Genomic DNA, 27548 nt, shown 5'->3' on the forward strand with positions numbered 1-27548 from the left:
CAAATTCAAAAGAAATTAATCTAATAAAGATATTTTTGTGATTTTTCATAAAAGAAGAAAATAATTAGAAACAAAAAAACATAAATATGTATCTAATATATATTTTTTTGGAGTTTTTAATAAGGATTAGAATACTAAGTTTTATTTATAATAATCTTTTTAAATAAAATTAAAGAGACCATTAAAAAAACTAGCAATGGGCCAAGGAGGTGTTTTAAGAACATATGGGAGGTGCAGCCCAAATGAAGAGCTGAAATAAAAATAAAAAAAAAAGGTTGGGCCGGACCGGGTCGGGTCAGTGTGACCCGGATCCGCCCATGTTACTACACACCTGGGTTGAGAAAACCCTAGAGAACGAAACAAAGAGGCCAAATTGCCCCCTCCCTCTCTTCATCGTTCACGAACAAAAAACAAAGGAGGAACAAAAACAACAAACCGAAGCTCTCTCTGCTCGCGGTTTCTCGTCGTCTCTCTGTTCTCTCTCGTTTGAAAAACAACAACAACAACAGCAACTCGCTCTCACGGTGAACAACAACAAAAACCCTCTTGGTTCTGCGTTTATGAACAACAACAATAGCGACTACCGAACAGAAAGTCTACGGCGGCCATGGGAGGAAAAACGAAGCTCATACCAACAAGAACAACTTAAGTTGTGAACTGATTTCAGAAATATAAAACCAGGTATTTGCTTTCCCAATTTCGTTTTCCTTTTTTATGGTATAATAACAATTATATAATCTATCTATTTTCGATTTTTTTCATATGATAAAACAGAATACATGTTTGCAGTTTCAGATTTATCAATAATATTAAGAGTTAAGGTGGAAACTACTTACCTGTGATGACAAGTTGTTCGCAGGATTATGTTGAGGTATGTGCTTACCCCTTTTGTTTTCTGGATTACTGCTGCTGTGCAACTATGAATTGTTGCTGTTTGCTGAATTTTTGTTGCAATTGTGAATGATTGCAGTGTCGGTGTTTTGACTGCAGGTGAGCAAGAACCTTCGGTGATGTTGTTATTGCAACTGTTGTTGTTGCTGAATTTTTGTGTTGAAGTGATTATGTTGTTGCTGCAGTTTGATTGAAGGTGATATGAAGATGAACAAAACCGTGAGTTGCTCTCTTTTCTCCCTCCTTGCGGTTTGTTGAATTGAAACCGTGTGGTTGTTGATGATGAAACAACTTTGAATTGTTGTTACTAACAACCTTTCTTTCTTTTAAATTGTTGTAGGCTTTTGATGAAGGTGATGCCATAACACCTCTTTGGATTGTGGGAGAACTTGAAGATGGAACTTCAAGTTGTTGAAAGCTTGAAGATGAAGATCTTCAAGTAAGGTATGAAGAACCACTACCTTTTCACTCTTTCTCTCTTTTTTTGTAGAATAACACTTAGAAGTATGAGAATTCTATGTGTTACTCTTCCCCTCTTTTTTTTCGTTTCCTTCATTTGTGTGTCTCTCCTCTATTTATAGAGGAAAAAGTGAGGGATAATTTTGGTCATTTTGGAACCAAAGCTTAGTCCTTAAGCTCACTTAGTTACTAAGTTGTCATCATTGCAAAGAATATTCTTTCCCAAAATAATCATTGCAAAAGTTTCTTTCATGCTAAGTTTGCTTAATGGCAAAGCTCACAAATTTGTGCACATGGGAGGAACATGCACATGGGAGGGAAAGATTCCCTTCACAACTCTTGTAGTTCCACGACAATGCTTCATTTTATGTCAAAGTTGGTAACTTCTAAGTGTAGTAGTATGACATAAAATATATTTCTTTGACTTTCTTTGACTTTTTTTGACTTTTTGACTTTAATTGGGCTTTTGGGCCCTCTTGAATTATTTTTTGTGAGACTTGCTAATTCCACCTTTTTTGTTTCTTTTTCATGTCACATGAGGACTTGAAGAAAGAATGAAGAAACTTGGACTTGAAGAATGGAAGCTTGAAGGTTGAAGAATGAATTCAAGAAAACTTTGTATTTTCGCTTGTTGTAATTCCAATTCATTCCACCTTAGAATTGTATGAATTTGGACCTTGTATTCTTGAGAATCAATGGAACTTTGAATGTTGTAACATGAATTTTGAATGAAGTCCATTTTGTAATTCATTTGGAATTTAGAAATTGGTTCATGTAAAAGAACTTCACTTGTAATGCTTGAATCTCCTTTTAGAACTTTGAATGAAATTGTTATTCAAACATGAAGTTTGAATATTCTTGAGTGAACTTTGAATTTTGCAAATTTGAATGATCCATGGTAGTTCTTGAATAGGAATGGTAGAATACCTTTGGGCTAGTGAGAAATTTAAATTTCAAGTCTTGAAAAGTGTTCTTGTACCATGAATTTTGAAATGATATTGGATTCACAATCCTTAAATTCATGATCTTGAATAATCACTTGAATTTATCTTTCAACAAATAAACTAAAAGATATCCTCTTGCAAAACTTGAAGAAATTCCCATGAATGATCTTGATCTTGTTTCAAAATTCCAAATAATTCACATGAGCCAATCTTCTTTATTATGATGAATCCATAGGCCAAAAAGCATGAAATCAATTCCAAACATCCTCTTGAATCCACAAATTGGAAATGGCGCACTTTATTTGAAAAAACTCCATGGACATGAAATTATTTTGCAATGAATGAGTGAATGAATGGAATCTTGATCACGGCTTCCAAACCGATCAAGAAATATTTTTGAATTTGACGCCTGGGATGTGACATCTCAGGGGGGTCAAAAATTGGGGTATGACACATGTGAAGTTATGTTTGTTCATTGATGAGTTTTGGTGATACTGCATGAGATCCTGATCATGCTATTTGACAAGCCAGTTATTAGAAGTTAGTTTACTTATCATTATGTTTTTCAAATTTAGTGTTATTTTGGTTGATATTTAAACATGTCCACTCTTGAACCGGTCGTGAACATGGTAGTTTGAGTATTGCTATCTTTTTCAATTTTGCTTACTATTGTTGATGTAGTTTTAGGACCTGTGATGGAACACTTGAAGATTTGAGCTTTCCCTTACTATTCTGTTTTTAGGAAGATTTAGTGTTAATGTTTTCACACACATGAATTCAAAAAGCATATTCGTCATAACTCATAACACATTTTCTTTCATATTGTTGTCAGCATTTGTGTTTGGAATTCTGCATAAGAAAAACCAGCATGGAAGCTTTTAAATCTTCGAATTTTCTACTACATGCCCGCACTATATGTTTTTCTTATTATCTCGTTAATTACCTTGCAATGCTTTGGATGGTGGGAGAGCAAAAGAGCTTATAATTCGTTAATTACTAAAACAACCTTTGAAAACAAATGGTTGCATTTGGAATCATTTTTATAAAGGGTTTAAAAGTAAGAGATCATTTATTTATTGTTGAACTTATAAATATGTTGAAGGTCATTTTTTGAGCTCTTTTGAGCTTTGACTTTTTCACACGATTTTGCTACTGCAGTTTTGATTGTCTTTTGTCTTCTGTTATATACTATATATATCACTATAGGAGTCTTATTTATAAATATTCTATTGCATGCAATTTCTTGGAGAGGCTTATCTTGGACCCTTTGGAGTTTGGACACTACTTTCACATCATATTGGAAAAGATTCTCAAAGGAAAGAAAGATTCAAAAATAGTGGCAAAGGTGATATTGCAAAACCTTTTGTTCCTATTAACTGTATTTTAGGTTGATGAACCCATAATATACCACTTGATCACTTGTCTTGCAAGTATTTTAGCATATGATAAATTTAGTTCGCTCTTTATCGCTTTCCTATTATATGATAAACTATGCCTACAACAGCTGCTAAACATTTAGAGTACTCCAATATTGATGTTAATCGCATACAAAGTTGAAACGGTTTGGTCTCATGTGAAAGTCTATCGCAGCTTTCCTGTACCAAATGACCAGCTGCAATTTTTTATTTATTCTTTTTCCATGGACTAATTGGATTAGATGTATGACTTTGAAGTAAAATAGGAGAGATAATGATATATTAAATGGAGGAAAAAAGATGTATAAGAAAATAAATTACGATAGGGAAATTGGCAAAAAAACAGGGGTCAAAGTGACATTGATTTTTCTTTTTACATTGGTCATGCATGATTACAACTAATTTGATATTCTACTATGATGTTAATTTGGGTAGAATCTATTAAATTATTGAATGGATTATTATTGATGATAATTGGTTGAATTAAATTATATAAAACAAGTTTGCTCATATTAAATAAAGAAGATAATGTCTTTGTGAGTTGTTCCATGTTGAGATGATGCATGGATACAATGTTAGGTCCATTATTTGATAGGTATGCCACAATGTATGACCACTGCAATCCACCCTTGTCTATATATATGATAAATTTAGTTCGCTATTTATCGCTTTCCTATTCAAATGCTGAAAAATATTCAATTGTACTATGCTCAGGGAATCCGAATATATTGAAGTGAGTTATTATAGATTGTCTTTTAATTTTACACTCACTAATTCATCACTGTTAATGCCAGATTTAGAATCTCTAAATTTAATTTTAAATAAGAAATCTTATTTATATTTAGAGAAAATCCAGCATCAGGGATTAAATCATGGGATTGGAATTTGAATGGAACAAGTTCCACATATCACGCATTATACCCAAGAGCTTGGACAATATATGAGCGTAAGCTACGTTAATTGGCTCACTTCCAAGTCCATTACAAGATTTATGAATTATACTGCATTGCATCTCTTACATTGATCATCTCTATTGTTCAAATGCAGAACCTGATCCAACATTGAAAATAGTTTGTCGCCAGATTTCGCCTGTGATACCCCATAACTACAAGGAGAGTAACTATCCTGTGTCAGTTTTTACTTTCACGGTAGGCAAAAGTCACTTCATTAGAATCTAGGTTATAGCTTTAAATATATAAAGTTAATGGTAATCAGTCAATTTTATTTGATACAGCTGAATAATTTGGGCAAAACAACAACAGATGTCACCTTGCTTTTCACATGGGCTGTAAGTGAAATGTTTTTGCTGGCTGTTTACTGTTACAGTATGTTGGTTTTGAATACTTGTGCATTTTGTTGAGGAATTGAGTGCAAACAATTTGATGTGTACATTCAGAATTCTGTTGGAGCACAATCTGAATTTACTAGTCATCACTTCAACTCAAAGATAAAGTAAGAAAATTATCAGTTGGTTTACCGTCTACATGAAGATGTTCCCATTTGATTGCTTTCCCCATCCCCACATCTTGCCTGTACTTTATTTTAACATTCAAGATACATATTATCTCATGCTATGAGGCCTGATGGGATGTATGGTGTGCTTCTACATCACAAGTAACTCTCTAACTTGTTAATATACTTTTAGGCATTGTGATAGTGAATGGTGAGTTTCGTAGGAACCTTCAATTACCGCTGTTAACTACTAGCCCGGTCTCGCTCACTGTTTCACAGTCGCCGCCTTTCAGTTTCTCCGTTTTGTGATTCCGTTTCTGCACGTCATTTCAGGTTTATCCACTGATTCTTCTACTTCTGTTTTTCATTTGTTATCTTCATTTTTGGATAAATTGCATTGAATATTCTGAATGAATTACATATTATTTTTAATCATTTTTCTCTAATAATGATTGTCTAATAATGAAATTGTAGGAAGCTTTCTTATAACAAGGATTGTCTAATAATGAAATTGTAGGAAGTAGAAACTTGATATAAATCATGCATGATAGATCATAGATCAAATAGATTGTTAATGACTATATATATAAATGATTAACATATGAAATTTGCAATCTTTGGTGGGAAAAAGGCTACTAAAATCTACATCTACATTTTACCTCAGGTATATGAATCCACTCACAAGAGGCAAATATCCAAAATGCATGCAAACTTTGGTGGGAAAAAGGCTACCAAATTTCTCAAAAGAAGAATCGAGGGAACTTAAAGGATCTTTTGATTTTCTTATTAATGCACAAATGATGCGTAACCAGCCATACAAACTGATTCTCTTATTAATGCTACATGTAAGTATCAATGAATCGCCAAACAGAATAATTCGTTGGTGATGCTGTGGCGTTAAGAAATACAGGAGGCGCAACGATTGGGTTAGTTAGTTAGTTGCTTCTAATTTATTAGTCTATTAGATTGGAGAATTGTTAGTGTAACTGAAATCTATGTGGAATAACCAATATCAATAGTGATGTTTTATAACAAAATGACAAAACTATACATAGGAATATGTCAGAAAGAACTACAAGAATAACCAAAGCTGGAGTGGGCTTCTGTCGTGCCCGGCCCATGTAGGGTTCAGATTTTCTTAGGCCCGACTAAAAACTCTCGGGAGTTATACACTGACTTTATATTACAATCAATCATATGGTTTATTTTAGTCACTTTTAGGCTGCTTTAATTAATGGTGATGAAAATGATCAATTTAATGATACACACTAGTTCAAGAATTAGCAAGCTGTATATGTGATATAGCCTATGTAAAATGCTGTTCCAAGCTAAATTTTATATGAAGGAAGAAGAAATCATAACTCCTGACCAGCTGAATATCTCTTCCAAATTCTTTTAAAAATTGATGTCACATACTAGATGCCATTGCCAACATATACTCTTTGACCAATTTTGGATCTTATATAAATTGATACTTCATACTAGATACCAAAGTAAGCATGCTTATAGATTTTTATATTGAGTCACTGACTATTGATGAATTTGGACTGAGCTAGCACTGCTTATTGTGAAAATGGTTTCTTACTAACCTTTTTGTTTTTTATTTGGACTTTTTAGCACTTTTAAAAGGATTAAATTTCCTTTTCGTGATTATATATATTGTTTAGTATTTAGTAGAAGCAATACATATCTAGAGACTGAATAAAATTATTTTTTTTTATTTTTTAAATAATGTACCTGCGGATTTACCTACGGATTTAGATGCGGAGTTACCTGCGGAACTTCCTGCCGAAGATATTACCCACGAAGGTTTTAGCTGGGGACAAGAAACCGCAGGAAAATCCGCAGGTAAAGTGTTTCCTGCGGAAATTTAACTAAAATTCGCAGGTAAATCTACAGGAAATTTGAGTATTTCTAGTAGTGTAATAACTCTTTCATAAAAAGTGCATTACTTTTTCCTTCAATTTATTTGCCAATCATGGGAAAATTTTGAAATGGTCATGGGTTTGATCTCAATATACAATATTTTTGTATTTTCAAAACTATAAAGAACACATCACTTTTTCCATCTTTTAGAAGTGATCGGGTTATTATACTCAATCGAATAACAATTCAATTAGGTATTAAGGTTATCACTACTAAAAATAAGACATTTGGTTTCAAGATTTTACATCAAGTATCAAGATAACTGATGTGAAAAATATTTGTCAAAGGATTTTACATCAGATTTTATAACAAACTGATGTGAAAAAAGATTTAATTTAGTAATTTTACATCAGACATTTAATTCAAATGATGGAAAAAAATCACGGTGGCAAACTTGTAATTAAAACGAAAATGGTTTATAAGGGCTTTTACATCGGTGTAATTTAGAACCGATGGGAAAAGGTGAACTAAATGGGCTTTTACATTGGCACAAGTAGTCACCAATGGGAAAAGATTTACTAAATGTGTTTTTACATCGAGCCATAAAGGCACCGATGGGAGAAAAGTAGTGCACTAACTGGAACTTTTCCATCAGCCCATGTACAAACCCGATGGGAAAAGTGTCATTCCCCACTAAAACCCTAGCCCCCCTTTTCCACACAAAACATAATATTTCTTTTCTCTTCTCCGTTCCCACGTGTAGCCTCTCTCTCACGCGACAGTTTCTCCTTCCTTCAACCCGCGACCAGCCTCCGTCCTTCCTCGTCGTTCTCGCGACCAGCCGCTGTCCGCCTCCATAGAATTTCGCTCTAAGCCGCCGCTGTTGTCCGCCTTCACGGATTTTTGCTCCCAGCCGCCGTTGTCGTCTGCCTTTTAACGTTTTCGTCATCAGCCGCCACGCCTCCACTAATTTTGCGCCCAGCCGCCGTTGCCGTCCGCCACCACTGATTTCACGGGCATTCTTCCTCCTCCGCGGCCAGACTTCCACTCCGGTAAGCTTCATTAGATATTAGTAGTGATTTTGATTTTTCTTCATTTGATACCAAGATGATGAATCTAATAGTGACTATGTAGTAATTTTTTTTCATTTGATACCAAGATGATGAATCTATTAGTAGTTATTAAAACTCAATTTTTATTTTTATTTCCTAATTTTAATTTGATCGACTCAGATTATTAGGCTATATTCGAATCTAGTCTACTACTAAATTCAAACCTAAAAGAAGTATCCTAGTGTTTTTACTCTATTTGGGTGATGATTTAGTTCCAACAAAATAATATTTTTCATTACTCTATTTGAGTGATGATTTAGTTCCAACAAAATAATATTTTTCAAAATTTTTATGAATATTTTTTCTTTTAGTTTGAATTTGAATTTTATGAGAAAAAAAAACTATCAATTATAACCATTAAACAAATATCTAATAATAATTGTATTTTAAGGAACATATTTGTTTGTTTTAGTCTTTTCTAAATATATTTTTATAGCATCATTATATTTCTCAAAGTTTTTATGAAATATTTTTTCTTTTAATTTGAATTTGAATTTTATGAGAAAAGAAAACTATCAATTATAACGGTTAAACAAATATCTAATAATAATTGTATTTTAAGAAACATATTTGTTTGTTATAGTTTTTTCTAAATATGTTTTTATAGCATCATTATATTTCTCAAAGTTTTTATGAAATATTTTTTCTTTTAGTTTGAATTTGAATTTTATGAGAAAAGAAAATTATCAATTATAACCGTTAAACAAATATCTAATAATAATTGTATTTTAAGGAACATATTTGTTTGTTATAGTTTTTTCTAAATATGTTTTATATCAATTATAACCATTAAACATATGTTTTTTCTTAATATGTTTTTATAGCATTAAACAAATAGATTAATTTTATTTACCCAAACTGACAGTGACTTGCCAATCATCCAACTAATATATATAATTATAATGTTAACCAATTATTTTATATATATATATATATATATATATATATATATATATATATATATATTTGATTCTAAGTATTATAAGAATACTTGAGTGAGTCTAAAGTGTTGTCCCTCATTCAAAGTTAAAGGAAGGTGTAAATTTTGATTTCATACTAATTTCACCAATGTTGTTGAGGCAACATATTAATTACGAACTATGGAGAGGGAGGAAGACAAATGTTAAATATTTTTATGTGTTTGGCAGTATTTGTTATATTCTTGCTGATATGGAACAACGATAGAAGCTTGATCCTAAGAAACTGAAGGCATCTTTCTAAGGTATTACATTAAAAATAAGGCATATAGATTACTTATGTAGCATACCAACCTATAATGGAATCAATAAATTTCATTGTTAATGATGACAAAATTGAAGGGATTCCTCAAGAAGACAAAGATTTTGCTCTCACTAGTAAAAGTGTTGAGGAAGATGTTCCAGACAATAAGAAATACAACTTGCATTCTGCTTAAGAAAATGGATATTCATATGATGATGAAGATTTTGTTTCAGAAGAAGGAACCATCATGAAGGATTGAGAATAATTATCCTATTAAGATCATGAAGAATTAGTTAATTATAAAGAGATAATATAAATGAAGTGTGGTAAATTGTTCTTAAACCGACTTCTACAAATATCATTGGCACAAAATAATTTACAAGAATAAGTCAAATGATAATGGAAATATTTTTAGAATTAAAGTTAATGTTTATTATGAAGCTCAAGATTCAATTTAATTGATTATATGATTGATGTATTTGACAAAGGTTTTTGAAACCCTTCAAGTTGTGAAAGAGATGAAGTAACTCCTAAGACAATAATTAAAGAAACTCACACAAACACATAAAAGCCTTTTTAACCTCCTTCTTAATGAACAAAACACCTAAAATAATTTCAAGTCTTAGCCATTTGATTAGAAAAATATCAACTTCATTTAAAGCATATTTTGAGCTCTCCGATCGATTGGGGCCTAAAGCCAATCTAGTGGACAAAGAAAAATGATTATATTATCAGTTTTCAATAGTGTCTTAATGATTGGTAAAAATTTTGTATCCAAACTTACCAAAATTTGAACATATCTCTTGTCCAATTGATTGGACAAATAGTTTTGTGCATCTATCGTTTACTTTTTTAGCAAATTATTCTCCTACATAAAGCAAGCGCCTCTCCTCTTCTTTACACACTAGAATTCTGAAGTGATTCAAGTATGGAAAATCAAGACATTGTGCTACGAAATGCAAAAAAGCAGTTGTGGCTTATTTCAACTGTGGAGAGCCAATTCATATTAATACACAATATCAGAAGCCCAATAAAGCGACGGATAATGGAAAAGTTTTTGCCCTTAGTGGCATGGGTGTCTCGGGATCCGATGATTTTATTTGAGGTATGTATTTCAATAATGATGTCTCTTTGATTTTTATCATTGATACGAGTGCGACACATTTGTTCATATCTCTTACTCACAGTGGCGGAGCCAGAAATTTTAAGGAGACCGGGCAGATTTTTTTTACTAATTTTACAACTTGTTTCTACTAATTTTACCTTTAATTTTGTCTAAAAATTTTGCCCTTAATTTTGTCCAAAAATTTTACACCCTGTTTTTACTAATTTTGCCCTTAATTTTGTCTAAAAATTACTAATTTTGACCCTAGTTTTGTCTAAAAAATCAATTATTAGATAGGAAGTATACAACGAAAGAAGGGGTTGAGCCTGGGCGCGTGCCCGGGCTCGCTGGGCTATAGCTCCGCCCCTGCTTACTCACTAGCACATGCAATCCATTTCTTTTTCAACTTATCATTGTCTATAACAATGACACTTATTATGTTTACATAATAAAATTGATAGTATTAAACCAAAAAATTAAATGGCCATATATACTTGTTAAACAAATCATAAAATTTAAAAAAAAAGTTGTAATATTGGTCCATATTGAGCTTTTAATTCACAAGAAACTTCACTCCAATCATCTATGAAAATGTTAAATTTATTTCTACCTTGTATAGCCACATAACTCCTAAAACTAACAACATTTTCACCGTAAACCCTATCAATTCTTGAACAAAAATTAATCGAGTATCTAACACCTTTTTCATGGGATTTTGATCACTTAGTCATCATCGTGGCACGTATAGAATTTCTTTTACTTTTGTTCTTAACAGTGGTAGTTTTTTTTAAGTGGAGGTTGTATGAGAGTTTTCGGTGGAATTGTCTATGTATATTTAAACAACAAGACAATAAACATTTTAAGTTACACTACAATATTTTGAAATTTACTGATCAAAATATTGAATGTTACACTACAACATTTTGAAATTTACTAATCAACATTTTTAAATTTATTGATTAAAATATTAAATATAACGAGAGCACGAAGTTATTGATCAAAATTTTGAATATTATCGGAAACATTAAGTTACTGATCCAAAATTTGAATATTAATGGGAACAAATTTTGAATATTAACGGGAGCACGAAGTTACTGATCAAAATAATAAATATAACGGGAACACGGAGTTATTGACAAATATTGAATATTAACGAGAACACGAAGTTACTGATAATTATTTTGAATATTAACATAAACATTAAGTTAAAGATAATTTTTTTGAATATTAACGGAAACAAATTTGGAATATTAACGGGAACACAAAGTTATTGATCAAAATAATGAATATTAACGGGAACACGGAGTTACTGGTCAAAATAATGAATGTTAACGGGAACATGAAGTTACTGATCAAAATATTGAATATTAACGTGAACAAATTTGAAATATTAACTGGAATACGAAATTACTGCTCAAAATAATGAATATTAGCAAAATATGAAATTACTGATAAAAATATTGAATATTAACGAAAACAAGAAGTTACTGAATAAAATGTTGAATATTAACGAGAACATGAATTATTGATCAAAATATTGAATATTAACGGGAACATAAAGTTATTGATCGAAATAATGAATATTAATGGAAAAGTGATGTTTATTAATCATAATATTAAATATTAACGGGAATAGAAGTTAGAGATCAAAATATTGGATATTAACGGTAATTTAAAATTATTGATCAAAATATCAAATGATAATGAGAATATGAAGTTATTGATTGATGAATCAAAATAACCTTTTTCTATTAAAAAAAATACAATATTAAACAAAATAAACGTGACAAAATAGGTATTCGTGCTTTCGCACGGGTATGACAATAGTTTACTCTCAAAAAGTATTCATTATTCTTGAAGAGAATTTGTATACTCTCTTGATTACCAAATTAAATTTATTAGAATTATATGTGAACATTTCTAATAAGAGATATAATACTATCACATCTGCATCGTTTATTATTACACTTCACTATCCGTGGTGGTGGGCACCGCACAAAATAACTTGTACAATCAGAATCTTTTTCACATTTATCAGCTCCTATATCAAAATATGAGAGAAAATATTAGATAATAGTTGGTAAACGTTGTGCACAAAGTAACAAAAAAATTGTAGTATTATTGAAAGTATTACTTCCCAAGCTATTACTTCCATGGTTGAATTGCACCAGAAATATAGAAATAAAAATCATTATAATATAAACAAACTTCATAACTTGAGCCATATTTTTTTGTTTGTAATACAGAAATGGTTCTTATCAATTTATATCTTTTAAAGTTCCAACTCTCTTTACATAAATTAAAATAATATTGTATATTATGTTTATAAACTTTTAAAAAGTCGTTCTTAAAATTAGAATAATTATTCAAAAAATTCAAATACATTTGTCCCTCTAGCATATTTAATAATCATTTTAGATTAAGAAAATAACCGATTTTTTTAAATAGTGCAAACCTTTCATGATATATCAATTTATATCTTTTTAAGTTCCAACTCTCTTTACATAAATTAAAATAATATTGTACATTATGTTTATAAACTTTTAAGAAGTCGTTCTTAAAATTAGAATAATTATTAAAAAAAAAAAAATTCAAATACATTTGTCCCTCTAGCATATTTAATAATCATTCTAGATTAAGAAAATAATCGATTTTTCTAAATAGTGCAAACCTTTCATGATATGAAAGAAATGTAAATAATGTTGTAAGAAGACATGTTTATAAATTAATCCCTCTAGCATATTTAATTATCATTTTAGATTAAGAAAAAGGATTTTTCAAACCTATACAACCTTGCATAGGATAAGAGACAATTAATACACTATTTTTAAATATAAATTACCATATTTATTATTATTTATGTTGATCCATTAATTGGATAGCAGAGAGAAAATATAAAATATTACTTTTTAAAAGAAAAATAATTAATATGATAATTTATATAAAAATAAATAATGTTATAATTCCCCTTATCCTATTCAATGTTGCATAGGTTAGAAAAACCCAAAGAAAATAACCGATTTTTCTAAATAGTGCAAACCTTTCGTGATATAAAATAAATTTAAATAATGTTGTAAATATAATTCTAAATTCTAAATTGAATTGAATTGAATTATAAATTCTAAATTGTATTGAATTGAATTATAATTCTAAATTGAATTGAATTGAATTATAATTCTAAGATGAATAAGATTTCTTGAAAGATTAAGTTGTAAATATAAATTGATTTTAAACTAATTTTAAATCAAATGAAAACTATTTTAATAGCTAACTAATTTTTTATTGAAGTCATTATTGTAAATTAAACAGAATCATAAATATAATTTGTTTAAGTGAATCATGAACCTTCCTAGTTTATTTTTGAAGAGTATTAATTATTCTTGAAGAGAATTTGTATACTCTCTTGATTACCAAATTAAATTTATTAGAATTATATGTGAACATTTCTAATAAGAGATATAATACTATCACATCTGCATCGTTTATTATTACACTTCACTACCAGTGGTGATGGGCACCGCATAAAAAAACTTGTACAATCAGCATCTTTTACACATCCATCCCGTTCTATATCGAAAAATGAGAGAAAATATTAGATAATAGTTGATAAACTTTGTGCACAAAGTAACAAAGAAATTGTAAGTATTAATAAATGTATTACGTCTAAATCTATTGCCTCCATAGTTGAATTGAACCAGAAATATAGAAATAAAGATAATTATAATATAAACAAATTTCATAACTTCAGCCATATTTGTTTTCTTTGTAATATAGATATGGTTATATCAATTTATATCTTTTAAAGTTCCAACTCTCTTTATATAAATTAAAATAATATTGTACATTATATTTATAAATTTTAAAAAAATCGTTTTTAAAATTAGAATAATTATTAAAAAAAATTCAAATACATTTGTCCCTCTAGCACATTTAATAGTCATTTTAGATTAAGAAAATAAGGAATTTTATTAAATGATGCAAACCTTTCTTGATATGAAAGAGTAAAACACAATTTTATTTTATTTTAGTAAATAAGATATATTAAACCAAAGCTAAACATAAGTACTGCTAGTCTGAATGCTGCTGTGCTACTATGACTTCTCAAGGGATTCCTGCTAATGGGGGGTGGCAAGAGGTTAGAAGGAAGGGGAGTTTTGACAGAGGTAGAAGCAGATGGGACATCTTGAAAAATTCTTTAGAAGGAGCCAAGGGCGAAATTACCTCGTTCTTCATAATGAACTTTAATCATTCATGGAGAGCAAGAGACATTTTTTTTGAATTTAAGGAACTTGGTGTGGTGGATGAGATTGTTATCCCACCAAAGAAGGACTGGAGAGGCGAGAAATATGGGTTCGTGAGATTCGTTAATGTTGAAGATGTTAGATTGCTGGAGGTTAAACTGGACAATCTCTGGCTTGAGGGAAGGAAATTGAAGGCTAATGTGTCTAAGTTCAAAAGGAAGGAGCTGAGACAAGATTTGCCTAAAGGAAATGAAGTAGGGTTTTCAAGGGGCATCAAGGTGGGAGTACAGAAGCTGGGTGAGTCAATAGGGGGAGCAAGGAACATAGGAAACAAAGAGCAATTCAAAACGTATGCGGATTCAGTGAAAAACATAGATTCTTCAGGGTTTTTAAACAAACACATGGGGATCGATGAGAAGTATCATAAACAGACCTTAAAAACAGGGGAGGTCAGTACTAAGGAGGAAACTAATAAAACCCTTTTCTATAGATCTAGTATAGATGAGCAAAACAAATATCGAAATGCCATTGTGGGGATTGTTAGATCACCTGGGATGGCCTTTGGCGTAGGTAACAGCCTCTTGGCTGAGGGCATCTTCACAGTCGTTGCAACTCCTCTGGGACCAAATCTCTGCTTGTTAGAGGAAAACGTGGATGGAGATTTAGGTAGGTTGATGAGGAACGCTGGGGAGTGGAAAGATAGATGGTTCAAGGAGGTCCGGAAATGGCAGAAGAATGATGTTGAATGTTTCACATCTGTGTGGGTGTCCATTTTTCGGTATCCCATGCTTTGTGAGGAATAGAAGATTCTGCGAACTTCTCCTCTCAGACATTTGGGTGGTGGCCAACGGGGATGTTTTAGAGGACAAACAGATCAGGATGGATGTCACTAAGTTGATGATTTTTACTGCCAAAGTGGAAACGATTAATATGAAAGTGGATGTCTCCATTGACGGGGAGTGGTTCCAATGTTTGGTGAAGGAGGATGCGACGGTGAGGGTGGCTGATCTGGACGGATCTACGGCGGGATCGGAGGCGGAAGCATGGTCGGCATCGGAATACTCTTCGGAGGCACCGGACGACGCTGATTGTTTGTTGGAGAGAGAAACACCGGCGGAAAATCTGGAGCAGGTAGGGGGCGCGGGTTTCGGTGCTATGGATGGGGATTGTTCGAGTGGTGTCAGGAGCACGGAGAAGCGGTGCTCAGTGGAGCAGGGAGACAAGTTTGAAGCGAAAGGTGATAAGGATTTAGGTTACAAAGGGAACGATTTTGTGACAGGCAATGTGCTGCAGACCACATCAGAGAGTATTTCAAGCTTTTCTAGGGTGGAGGACACTGTTAAAGAGGATTTCATTAAAAAGGTGATTTTCAAAAGCAGGGAAGATGAGAAGAAGATAGCTAATGAGGAGAAACAGAAGGTACTTTTTGATAGGAGCAGCAGTATAGGAGGACCCACTTCTTGTGGGCCAGAGAAGGAAGAGGGTGTGGGCCTTTCTTTCACAAAGCCCAATTTTATTTCTAGTAACTTGTTACAGCTGGCAGATCCTTTAAGGAAGGATTTACATATTAAATTTAAAGCTGATAAGGTGGGGTCCGGTAATGAAAATGATTTTTTTAACGTGGATTTTAAGGAAGGTGCCATGCAGAACGTTAGAAACGTAAAAGGGGAGGGGAAGCTTCAGTGCTTCGATGATCATTGTGCTAGACTGAAGAATTCCAAAAAAGTTAGAGAACAAATGCGTGACATTTTGAATTTGGGAGACAGAGTGGAGAACTTTTCTTATCCTGCTGAGATGGTCTTCCCTTTGCATTCGGGCAACGACACAAAGTCAGTGGTGGGGTGCAATTCGTAGGACAGGTCTCTCTCAGATGATTCTCTAACTCATTCTGAGGTGAGAAACTGTAACGCTAGAGTGATCAAAAGGGGTTTAGGTAACTCATCAGTGGGTTTGTGGAATTCTATGAACAAGTTGGGGATATCAAATGCTTCAATACTTTTCAATCCCGTTACAAAGATTGAAGAGATGGAGAAGCGGGATCACAAAGGGGACGTGGAATTGAAGGAGACCATTAACGAGTTGATATGATTATTTTTTCTCTAAACATCAGAGGAGGAGGCTCGAGGGTTAAGAGAAAGAGGATAGGTTTTAACATTCAAAGAGGAAAGGTGGACATTGCTTTTCTCCAAGAAACTAAACTGAAGAATATTCATCATTCTCTTGTGACAGAATTATGGGGGGATGAGAGGGTGGATTGGTCGCATTTGGATGCCGTTGGGGCATCGGGAGGTATCTTAATCATGTGGAGGAAAGATCTTTTCGATCTCATTTATAGCTTTTGAGGTGAGGGTTTCTTAGGTGTTTGTGTGGAAAAAGAGAATAAGAGAATGTATTTTGTTAATATCTATGCTTCTTGCGACCACAATGCTAGATTGAATTCTTGGGGGAGGCTTGTGGGAGTGAAGGGGAGGAGCATTGTCGGGTCGTGGTGCATTGGTGGAGACTTCAATCTTGTTATGTCTTTGGAGGAGAGAATTGGATTATCCAAAAGGAATTACAAAAGGGAAATCGAAGATTTCAAAGAATTTATAAAAGAGATGGAGTTGGAGGATCCTCCTACTATAGGAGGAAAGTTCACTTGGTCCAATAAAAGTGGTAGTGCCTTGAGTAGATTGGATAGATTTCTTTTATCGTCTTCTTTTATTGATGAGTGGAAGATAGAAGGTCAATACATATGCGAGAGGGACGTTTCGGATCATGCTCCCATATATATAAAAGACAATAGGAGGAATTGGGGACCTAAACCGTTTAGATTCAACAATCTTTGGTTTGGTCATAAGGACTTTTCACCTTTGTTGAGGAGGAGTGGAGAAAGGTGGAAGTTAAGGGTCGCGGGGACTATTGTATGGTTGAAAAAATGAAGGTTCTCAAAGGCAAAATTAGGTCTTGGAATAAGGAGGTGTTTGGTTGGATTGACCTTAACATTGAGGAGGCGGGAAAAGAAATGCATTTTCTAGATAACAAGTTTGCTCATTTTCAGGTAAAGTTCCGGAGGAGGTAATAAAGCAAACAACTAAGGCGGCCTCGGCGTTTTGGGACAATCTTCATAAAAAAGAAGGTTTTATTCGCCTTAAGTCGAGGAAATTATGGTTTACTCTCAAAAAGTTTACTCTCAAAAAGTATTCATTATTCTTGAAGAGAATTTGTATACTCTCTTGATTACCAAATTAAATTTAGAATTATATGTGAACATTTCTAATAAGAGATATAATACTATCACATTTGCATTGTTTATTATTACACTTCACTACCCGTGGTGGTGGGCACTGCACAAAATAACTTGTACAATCAGAATCTTTTTCACATTTACCAGCTCCTATATCAAAAAATGAGAGAAAATATTAGATAAAGTTGGTAAACATTGGGCACAAAGTAACAAAAAAATTTGTAGTATTAATAAAAGTATTACTTCCAAAGCTATTACTTCCATGGTTGAATTGCACCAGAAATATAGAAATAAAAATCATTATAATATAAAAAAACTTCATAACTTGAGCCATATTTTTTTCTTTGTAATACAGAAATGGTTCTTATCAATTTATATCTTTTAAAATTCCAACTCTCTTTACATAAATTAAAATAATATTGTACATTATGTTTATAAGCTTTTAAAAAGCCGTTCTTAAAATTAGAATAATTATTAAAAAAAATTCAAATACATTTGTCCCTCTAGCATATTTAATAATCTTTTTAGATTAAGAAAATAACCGATTTTTCTAAATAGTGCAAACCTTTCATGATGTGAAAGAAATTTAAATAATGTTGTAAGAAGACATTTTATAAATTAATTATTAATGGAGTGTTTTGTTGGATAAAATTTAACTTTCAAATATTGCATACTTCATTAGTTTTTATTTCTTTATATATTGTGACGAAGTCAGAAAAGTTATAAAGTTTAAATAAAAATTTAAATATAGTAAATTATTGTATATAATATATAAATAATTATAAAAAAATAAAAGAGATGAAAGATAACTTTATAATAGGGTGTTAAATAAAATTACGAGGAAAATATCTTTTCCGAGATTTTTTTCGGTGAATGTTCGAATAATATCAATATCTTCAAGTGATTTGATTTTTTTACGGTGAATGATCTTATTGCACAATTTAGACTTGCTAAACTTCATTGCTGAAAAGACTGTTTCAACGAATGTTGTCGACACCGGTAATATCAAAACTAACTCAATAAATTTATAAATCTATGAAAATACCAAATGTTCTTAGTATGAACCATCTTAATAGCCAAATTTTGAACATCTTCACAAGTGAAAAATGAAGCAAAAACAGTACCATTCAATAAAGAAAAACAATGCCCTCAAATCCATCAAATCATATACTGATTAATAATCATGTAATATTAAAAATATTATTCATTATTTAAGAATTTTATGTTCAATACATTACATATATTAGCAAATGAATACACAAATTAAGGGTTAAATTCTAAATTGAATTGAATTGAATTATAATTTTATAATAAATTATTTGATGAATAAGATTTCTTGAAAGATTAAGTTGTAAATATAAATTGATTTTAAACTAATTTTAAATCAAATGAAAACCATTTTAATAGCTAACTAAATTTTTATTGAAGTCATTATTGTAAATTAAACAGAATCATAAATATAATTTGTTTCAGTGAATCATGAACCTTCCTAGTTTATTTTTGAAGAGTGTTAATTATTCTTGAAGAGAATTTGTATACTCTCTTGAATACCAAATTAAATTTAGAATCATATGTGAACATTATTAATAAGAGACACCAATCTAACACATCTGCATCGTTTAGTATTACACTTCACTACCCGTGGTGGTGGGCACCGCACAAAAAAACTTGTACAATCAGCATCTTTTACACATTTACCAGTTTCTATATCGAAAAATGAGAGAAAATATTAGATAATAGTTGATAAACCTTGTGCACAAAGTAACAAAGAAATTGTAAGTATTAATAAATGTATTACGTCCAAATCTATTACTTCCATGGTTGAATTGCACCAAAAATATAGAAATAAAGAGAATTATAATATAAACAAATTTCATAACTTCAGCCATATTTGTTTTCTCTGTAATATAGATATGGTTATATCAATTTATATTTTTAAAGTTCCAACTCTCTTTATATAAATTAAAATAATATTGTACATTATATTTATAAATTTTTAAAAAATCTTTCTTAAAATTAAAATAATTATTTAAAAAAATTCAAATAGATTTGCCCCTCTAGCACATTTAATAGTCATCTTAGATTAAGAAAATAAGGAATTTTATTAAATAGTGCAAACCTTTCATGATATGAAAGAGTAAAACACAATTTTTTTTTTTTTTAATTAAACAAGTTATATTAAACTGGAGAATTAAGGGTTTTCCAACTTATTTACAAAAGAGAGGCGCAAGCCCGACAAAGAAATTACATACCAATTAATATTACGACAAAAACCACAACGGTTCTTTGACAAAGTCATAATAAGAATAATTAGAATGAGTAATTTCTCCACAAAAAGACCACCTCCACACCAACAATTTGATATTTCAAACCAAATCATCTAAATTAATTTTGTAGGATAAAATTTAACTTTCAAATGTTGCATACTTCATTAACTTTGATTTCTTTAAATGTGACTTTTATGTTATTAGTAATACGAATTCGGACATTATATTGATAAAAAATTCCTCAAGACATCATGAAAAGTTTTGGATTGGTAATTTGATTGATGGAAATGCATGTTTAAATATTTTATTTACGTATTTAATTACATTAACAACGGTAGGAAATGTGTATTATTTTAAGGCTTAAGTTCCAAATTGAATTATAGTTTTAAAATATTCTAAATTACTTCATGAATAATATTTCTTGAAAGATTAAGTTTAAAAAGTTTAACAATTTTTTTTTTTTAAGCAAGAAATTCATTGATGAAAGAGAGCCCAAGTTCTCACACGAACTTACAAAAAAGAGCAAGGGCGATAAACAAAACACCCCGAGAAGAAATTATCCACCAATTACAACTTACGACAAGAAAACCCTTTTTTCACGTACGAATGGAAACCCTTTTTTCTTCTTTTCTCTTTTTGTTCCACTTAACTCTCTTGATTTAACCATCTCTCCCTTATTACTTTTAACACCAATATTATCCCATTTATCTAATTAAAATAGTCCCAACTAGTTATTCCAAAATACATCTAATCCTCAGTAATATTTACAACACATATGCCCCACCAAAATTCATCGAAGCGTTACTTAAATCACCAAAATAACATATTATAGGCGACCAAGTGTTGCTACCGCGAAAAATGGATCAGAGTCACCACTAATATATTGATCCCATCGAGGGAAATGAATACCAGGAAATCTAACTCGTATAAGAACAAGGTCTTTCGACCAGAGAACAGGGTACGGGAGTCGGTTACGCGAGAGGAAGGTTCTAGCACCCCTCACGCCCATCGTACTCGATGGTATCCACCTATGTTTGTTTCTATCTAAAGGATGTAATCTATGTCTAAGATTAAATGCGAATGAATGCAAATGAAATACGGGGAAAAGAAGGAATTATTTACAATTGTGCTCGCTTAGGCCCCGCGACCCAATGCCTACCTATCCCTTACAAGGAATCAAAGCTACCGTAGTTCGGCTCAATAGTTTCCATTTGTTTTCTGTTTTTTAGTTGAACAGAGGTTAAGGTCACAATCCACGATGCTCGACATTTGGAGACTTACACGCCTATTTTTGGAAAGGACTTAACTTGTTCTTAGTAGCAAAATAAACTTGGGTTTGTGTCTTTTATTGTAATTCCATGATGCCAAAACCCACTACAAGGCTTCGCATCACTTCCTTACTTTGTTTTAAATCTGATCATTTATTAAGTGTTTTAAGTGTTTTTGCTTGGGTATTTTTTAAGGGGAATTTATTTGTGACTTGGATCATACCAAAAAAGTTTATGTATTTAGCGAAATACACCAAGGCCTACACCTCAATCATTTCTCTAAATACCGGTTAAGAAATACACCGAGGCCTACGCCTCAATCATTTCTCTTCCGCTAAGTAGAAAAAAAATACACCGGGGCCTACACCCCAATCATTTCTTTCCTACGATGAAAAGTGGCGGTATGATCCTCATCGATATTTATTAGGTTTTTTTACGGTTGAAAAAGAAAAAGAATGAACAAGGGGAACTAACCTATTTTCTAACCTAGTTGTTATTGTTTATGAAAGCCTAAATCCTAATGTTAACATACTAATGGAATATATTCTAAAAGGAGCACACAAATGATAACAACAAAATACGCCAAAAATATGGCAAAAAAAAGTAACAAAGTCACACAACAATTATACGAAAATAACATGGAAATGGTACGAAAGAAATAAAAGAAGCAATTCAAAAAATTAACCTAAAAATACTACTATTTTTATGAGCTTTTTTAATGTGGGAAAATTACCAATTAAACTTCAAAATTAATACTAGCCTAAAAACTAATTAAGAAGTCTAAGTATTTTTTATTGATTTTTTTGATGTCAACAATTACCTAAAAATCTAACAAATTTGTTTGTGTTTGATTTCAAGTACAGCATGGTTCAGTTAACTCTTACTCTGCTGCGGTGGTCTTGTTATAGCTGCAGTAGGCTCAATGCGGTTCGTTTTGCTGGTTTATTTGTTCTACTTTGCTTGAGATTTGTACTAATTCATGGTTGTGTGGTATTTGACTTTTGCACATATGTATGTATGCAGGTTTTATGGTGGAAAGAGAACAGATTGTGAAGGTATACGTTGGTGTGAATGGCTACGGAATATGTGCGAGAATATGGTTTATGCAGGTCCGGTTCTTGTAGAAGGCCTGGACATGTTTAAAATGCTGCAAGTATGATTGACAAAGCTGTGATGACATATGGGGCATTGGAGACATGGAGAAGATTTATGGTAAAGTGCATGGAGCTTGGATTAGCTTATGATTTTTTTTTTTGAAATTTTGTAATGGATATTGAATTTGGACCTTTTGGGTGAAGAAAATGGTTTGTGTAATTTTTGTAGTTTTGTATGAACTTATGAATGAAATTTGAATGAACATTAATGGAATTTTTTGGATATTTGTATAATGTTTAAACATCGAACTTTGGATGAATGTAAACGAGGTTGAGTTAAGGATGAATGGATTTGACGCCTTTGCTTGAAATTAGTTCTTGACCAATCATGAACTTAGAACTCTTGATGCCACTTGAACACCTTAGGAAACTTGGATGAGTACTCCACCATAATCTTCAATTTTTTGGATAACTTTAACTTTAATGCTCAGACCATGAATGATTCTCAATACAAGCAGCGAGCACATGAAAGGATCGTGAGGTCTTAAACACCATAATTCTTGTATCATGAATATCAAAAGGAAAATCAATCGCATCCATTTGATCAATCCATATATGTCTTTGGCGTTGAGATACAATTGAATTACAAACAATAAGAGCATGTTGAATCCACGTTAATACTTTTGCTCATAGATGAAGTCCATCCATTGACTGACTAATCAATCAAGCGTAGAGAACCCTGAATTTAATGGATTTCATGACCACCCAGCGCCTAGGGAAATAAACCCTAGGTCAAGAGACCCATGTATACAACGACCGCATGATCAAGTGCCTGCCAAAATACCTGAACCGATTGCCACCTTGATTCAGTACCAGATACCATCTTTGAGTGAATAAATAACCTTATGCCAAGGCTTAGATGAAATCCCAGTTTGCTCCACGGACATTGATCCCATGCTTTTATATGCTTTATCAAATGAATGAATGCAAAGTCATGTTAATGTCCTAATGGAGGTATGCAGATGAAACGAGAAGTCTAAGCCAGCTAGGAATAAATAAATGGGCAAATTTTGGGGTGCAACACTAAGCTCAATGGAGTTTTTCATCTTTCTCCATCAATGGATTTTTTCATCATAATCTCATGGCTTTTACTTGCTTAGATATAGGCGACCAAGCTCAATACGTAGAATATTTAATACATGTGATTTTTGATAAAAATAATAATAATAATCAAAACACTGCTGATGAACTTAAAATAAAGGAGGAACATGTCTGGCTTCTCCCATTAAATTGAGAGCTTTTCCTATTTCTCTTTTCTCAACTATCTTTTGAAGCCTTCATATTTAGAGGAGAGTCCAAACTCTGAATATTGTTCTTGAGAGTGTGTTTGTATGAAGCATTTTAATGAGGTAATGTAATATTTTGAGGAAATTTAAAATGATTTGCACAAAATTTGTTATTTGGATATAAAAATAAAGAATTGTTAAAATGATGGAAATTTATGGAGTATTATATGTAAGTTAAATTTAATCATTTTGAAATGACACCAAAAACTAAAAAATTTGAAATTTCTCTAATACTCCATAAAAGGTATTTGTTACTATTATTTCTTCAAATTTTATAAATTGGTCATCATATTTTCCAAAATTAAAAATTTGACCCCAAAAATTTTAAAAATATTGCAAATTGATCCTTAATAATTTTTAAAGTTTATAATTTGGTCCTTAAATTTTTTTAAAATTGCAAATTGGTCCCTACTTTTCAATTTTTTAATTTGGTCCAAAAAACTAAATTTTATAAAAAATAACCTCAAAAATCTAACAATGAATTATTTTAATACTCTATCCAAATAAAATAATTTAAAAATGAATGAATTTCAACTGAGTCATTTGAATTACTTTAAATTTTAATTTTTTTTTAAATTTTAATTTAAATTCTTTTACATTCTAAGTCTCCCATTATAAGTGTATACAATGGCCTTTGCTATATGACCATAACGCCCCTTTACTTAACTAATGAAATCTCCAATCTACCATTTTGATTAGTGTAACCAATAACTCAATACTCTTAAATACTTTCTTGACTTAATATATCATGTTAGACCACTAATAATTAACCAAAATATCCTTTGGGAGAAAATTACTTTGTTCTCTTGTTCTCATAACTCCATTAATTGACGAATGAGTGGATTTCAATTTAATAATCTAGGCCATGATTTTACTTTTTTTGTTTATAAAATTTCCTTGTCTCCAGACCCGAGCAATTTCATGCATAATATACTTATATCCCACAACTTTTTCTTATAGTCTAAATCATACAACAATCTTAACTTTAATGAAATCCTGAACTACACTCACTCTCAATCAGGGCCGGTCCCGACATTTTAGAGGCCCTGGACAAATATTAAATTTTTTATATTTTAAGTTACTATTATAAAATAAAATTTAATAATGTATTTTTTATAAAATAAAAAAATTAATAGAACTAAACATAAAGAAATTAAAATGTGTTATATTTTATGATATAAATTTAATAATAAATGAATTTATTATATGATGGGTTTTGAAAATCTAAATTTTATATGTATATATATATATATATATATATATATATATATATATATATATATATATATATATATATATATATATATATATATATATATATTATTCAAAATTTATTTTAAAAAATTTAAAAGGTCCATGTAATATATATATGATTTTTTTTTATTAAATTTATACATTTATTGTTGGAAGTTCAAGTTGAAAACTCTTTGTAGAATGTAGATGCTGTGTTATAGAAAAAGAAATATAGAAGTCAAAAAAACAAGTGTTGTTGTAGAATGTAGATGCTGTGTTATAGAAAAAAAAATATAGAAGTCAAAAAGCAAGTGCTGTAAGGCCTCGAACCGAAGACCATTTAATTTCAAGTTATCACCAATACCGCTAGGCTAATGCTGCTTAGTTAACATGTAATCAGTGAACAATTTATTTATTAGTTAATATTTATTATAATTTTTTACCTCTTCACCCGATTTTTGAGGCCCTCGATTTTTTGAGGCCCTGGGCCGTAGGCCTGGTTGCCCTGGCCCAGGGCCGGCCCTGCTCTCAATACAAATCACATCTCAAATTTAAATATTAAATTTCTTACATAAAAACAAGAGTAATAGAGTGAATAAAATATTATAGGTCTATTTGCTTATGGGTATAAAGTAGATGATTCTGCAAAAGATCTTCTTTGAAATTTTGATGACCACGACCTTAATAGTTGTGATGTTGAAGTTGATAACAAATAGCTCTAAACATTGTGGTGATGGTGAGCCAACTATTAAAACATTTCAAAGGAAAAGGAGACTCAAGATTAAAGTACTTATATGACCAGAGCATCTAACAAAGAATCTTGAAATCTCGAATAAAGTGTGAAAGATCTCTAGATCGTGTCTGTCTGACTGATTGAACCGAGTTTTGTAAAATTAAGGAAGTAACTTCTTAGTACCAAGGCAACACACACAAACACCTTAAAAAAAATTTCAAAGGATTTTATTTTGAAAATTGTTTTCAAGGTCAAGCTATAAGTAATTAAGAAGTTGTCCAATCTCTTTCTAAACCTTTTTTAAACTAACCAAACGATTTGATACTTAAGACAATCAATTTGCAAAATGTTTCTGAGCAAACTAATCAATTGAAGTATTTTCCCAATCGATTGGAGAGAGCCTAAATGATTAAGAAAATGATTAGAACAACACATTAATGACTTGTAATGACTCTATATCAGATATTTACATGATGGGCAAGGAATTTGATTAAAAATAATTTAGTTAATTGGTTGGTGGATATGCCAATTGATTGACTCATCAATCTTGCCCAGGAATCGTTTCTTTTTTTGGTTTTTCTAACTCTTATTTAAAGAAGGCTCGCCTCCTCTTCATTTCATGACACTTTCCAAAGCTTTACATTTTATATGGAATTTATCTCTCTATTTTCTCTCTATATAAACATTCTTTTTAACTTAAAGTTGTCAGTGTTTTAGGGTGAAAATTTGCTCGTGAGGGAGGTTTTGTAAGTTGTCGTGTTGTCTGCTTAATTCTTAAGAGTGTGATACTCTTGAGAATTAAGTTTTGTTCTTGAGGTAAACGGGTCATAAAATATTTTTTTTAGTTTATTGAAATTTATCGTTAATAAGTTTTGTTTTTGGTTATTGAGATCAACTAGAAAATCGTTAAGAAGGTTTGCTAGCCTAGCTTGTGCTAGAAGCTATCTTTGGTGGTAGATGAGCATGTAAAAGTATAAAGATCGAGCTGTATAAATATTTGTGGGAGCAACCTTCAAAAATATCAAAGTTATAGTCAAACACTTGAGAAGATCTCTTGGGGACATGACTTGGCTAACGTTCGAGAAAACCTGTATAAATCTCTAGTCGAATCCCTCTAATCCTATCCTTTTTAATTTATGCTATTTACTATTTTATTTCCATAGCTATTTACTCTTAATAAACTCCTAACACAGTTTCAAGATTAATTGAGTAAAATATAAAAGTAATCACAAAATTTAAATACAACAATTTAATCCCTCTTGTGCTTGAAGTCACTTGTCCAACAAGTGGCATCAAAGCCTAACTCTTGCTAAGGAGTAATCATCTTAGGAGGAAATATGCCTTCAAGTTATTCACTAAACAAATCCTCATTCTTTAATGGGGAAGAGTATAGTTTGTGGAAAGAGAAATGATATTTTTCATGGAAGAGATGGATTGTTGCATTTGAAGGTACATTTGTTCCTACCCATATAGTTAAAGGTGGTTTAGGAAACAAACCTGAAAAGGATTGGACCAAAAACAATAAAGAAACTGTGTAGTGGAGTTTGAAGGAAAAATCTATCATCACTAGTGCTCTTAGTCTTAATGAGTTTTTGCAATTTTCTTACTGGGAGACTGCAAAAGAGATGTGGGAAATCCTCGAAATTACCCATGAAGGAACTACTGAGATAAAGAG

The 27548-nt window shown here is 31.3% G+C and overlaps 3 long non-coding RNA genes across 6 annotated transcripts; 2 read left to right on the top strand and 1 right to left on the bottom strand.

Annotated features, from left to right (window-relative positions):
* Nucleotides 1–352: 352 nt before the first annotated feature.
* LOC131632315 (uncharacterized) lies at nucleotides 353–2107 on the top strand. 2 transcript variants are annotated; one of them, XR_009292952.1, is made up of 4 exons: nucleotides 353–681; nucleotides 790–871; nucleotides 971–1110; nucleotides 1232–2107. It is a non-coding gene; the product is annotated as an uncharacterized LOC131632315 (long non-coding RNA). The 2 variants fall into 2 exon arrangements; XR_009292951.1 differs by having other exon boundaries at nucleotides 354–681; nucleotides 991–1110.
* Nucleotides 2108–4378: 2271 nt separating this feature from the next.
* On the top strand, nucleotides 4379–5162 carry LOC131632332 (uncharacterized). Its single transcript, XR_009292966.1, has 3 exons — nucleotides 4379–4442; nucleotides 4944–4997; nucleotides 5106–5162. It is a non-coding gene; the product is annotated as an uncharacterized LOC131632332 (long non-coding RNA).
* Nucleotides 5163–12108: 6946 nt separating this feature from the next.
* Nucleotides 12109–19894, bottom strand: LOC131632328 (uncharacterized). Of its 3 annotated transcripts, XR_009292959.1 has the most exons (5): nucleotides 19731–19894; nucleotides 18176–19636; nucleotides 18018–18082; nucleotides 13968–14032; nucleotides 12109–12506 (listed from the first exon to the last, which is right to left on the bottom strand). It is a non-coding gene; the product is annotated as an uncharacterized LOC131632328 (long non-coding RNA). The 3 variants fall into 3 exon arrangements; XR_009292960.1 differs by lacking the exon at nucleotides 12109–12506 and having other exon boundaries at nucleotides 13689–14032; nucleotides 18008–18082; XR_009292958.1 differs by lacking the exon at nucleotides 12109–12506 and having other exon boundaries at nucleotides 13693–14032; nucleotides 19731–19893.
* Nucleotides 19895–27548: the final 7654 nt, after the last annotated feature.

This window comes from Vicia villosa, unplaced genomic scaffold (genome assembly GCF_029867415.1).
Source record: "Vicia villosa cultivar HV-30 ecotype Madison, WI unplaced genomic scaffold, Vvil1.0 ctg.000927F_1_1, whole genome shotgun sequence".
Lineage (NCBI taxonomy): Eukaryota > Viridiplantae > Streptophyta > Magnoliopsida > Fabales > Fabaceae > Vicia > Vicia villosa.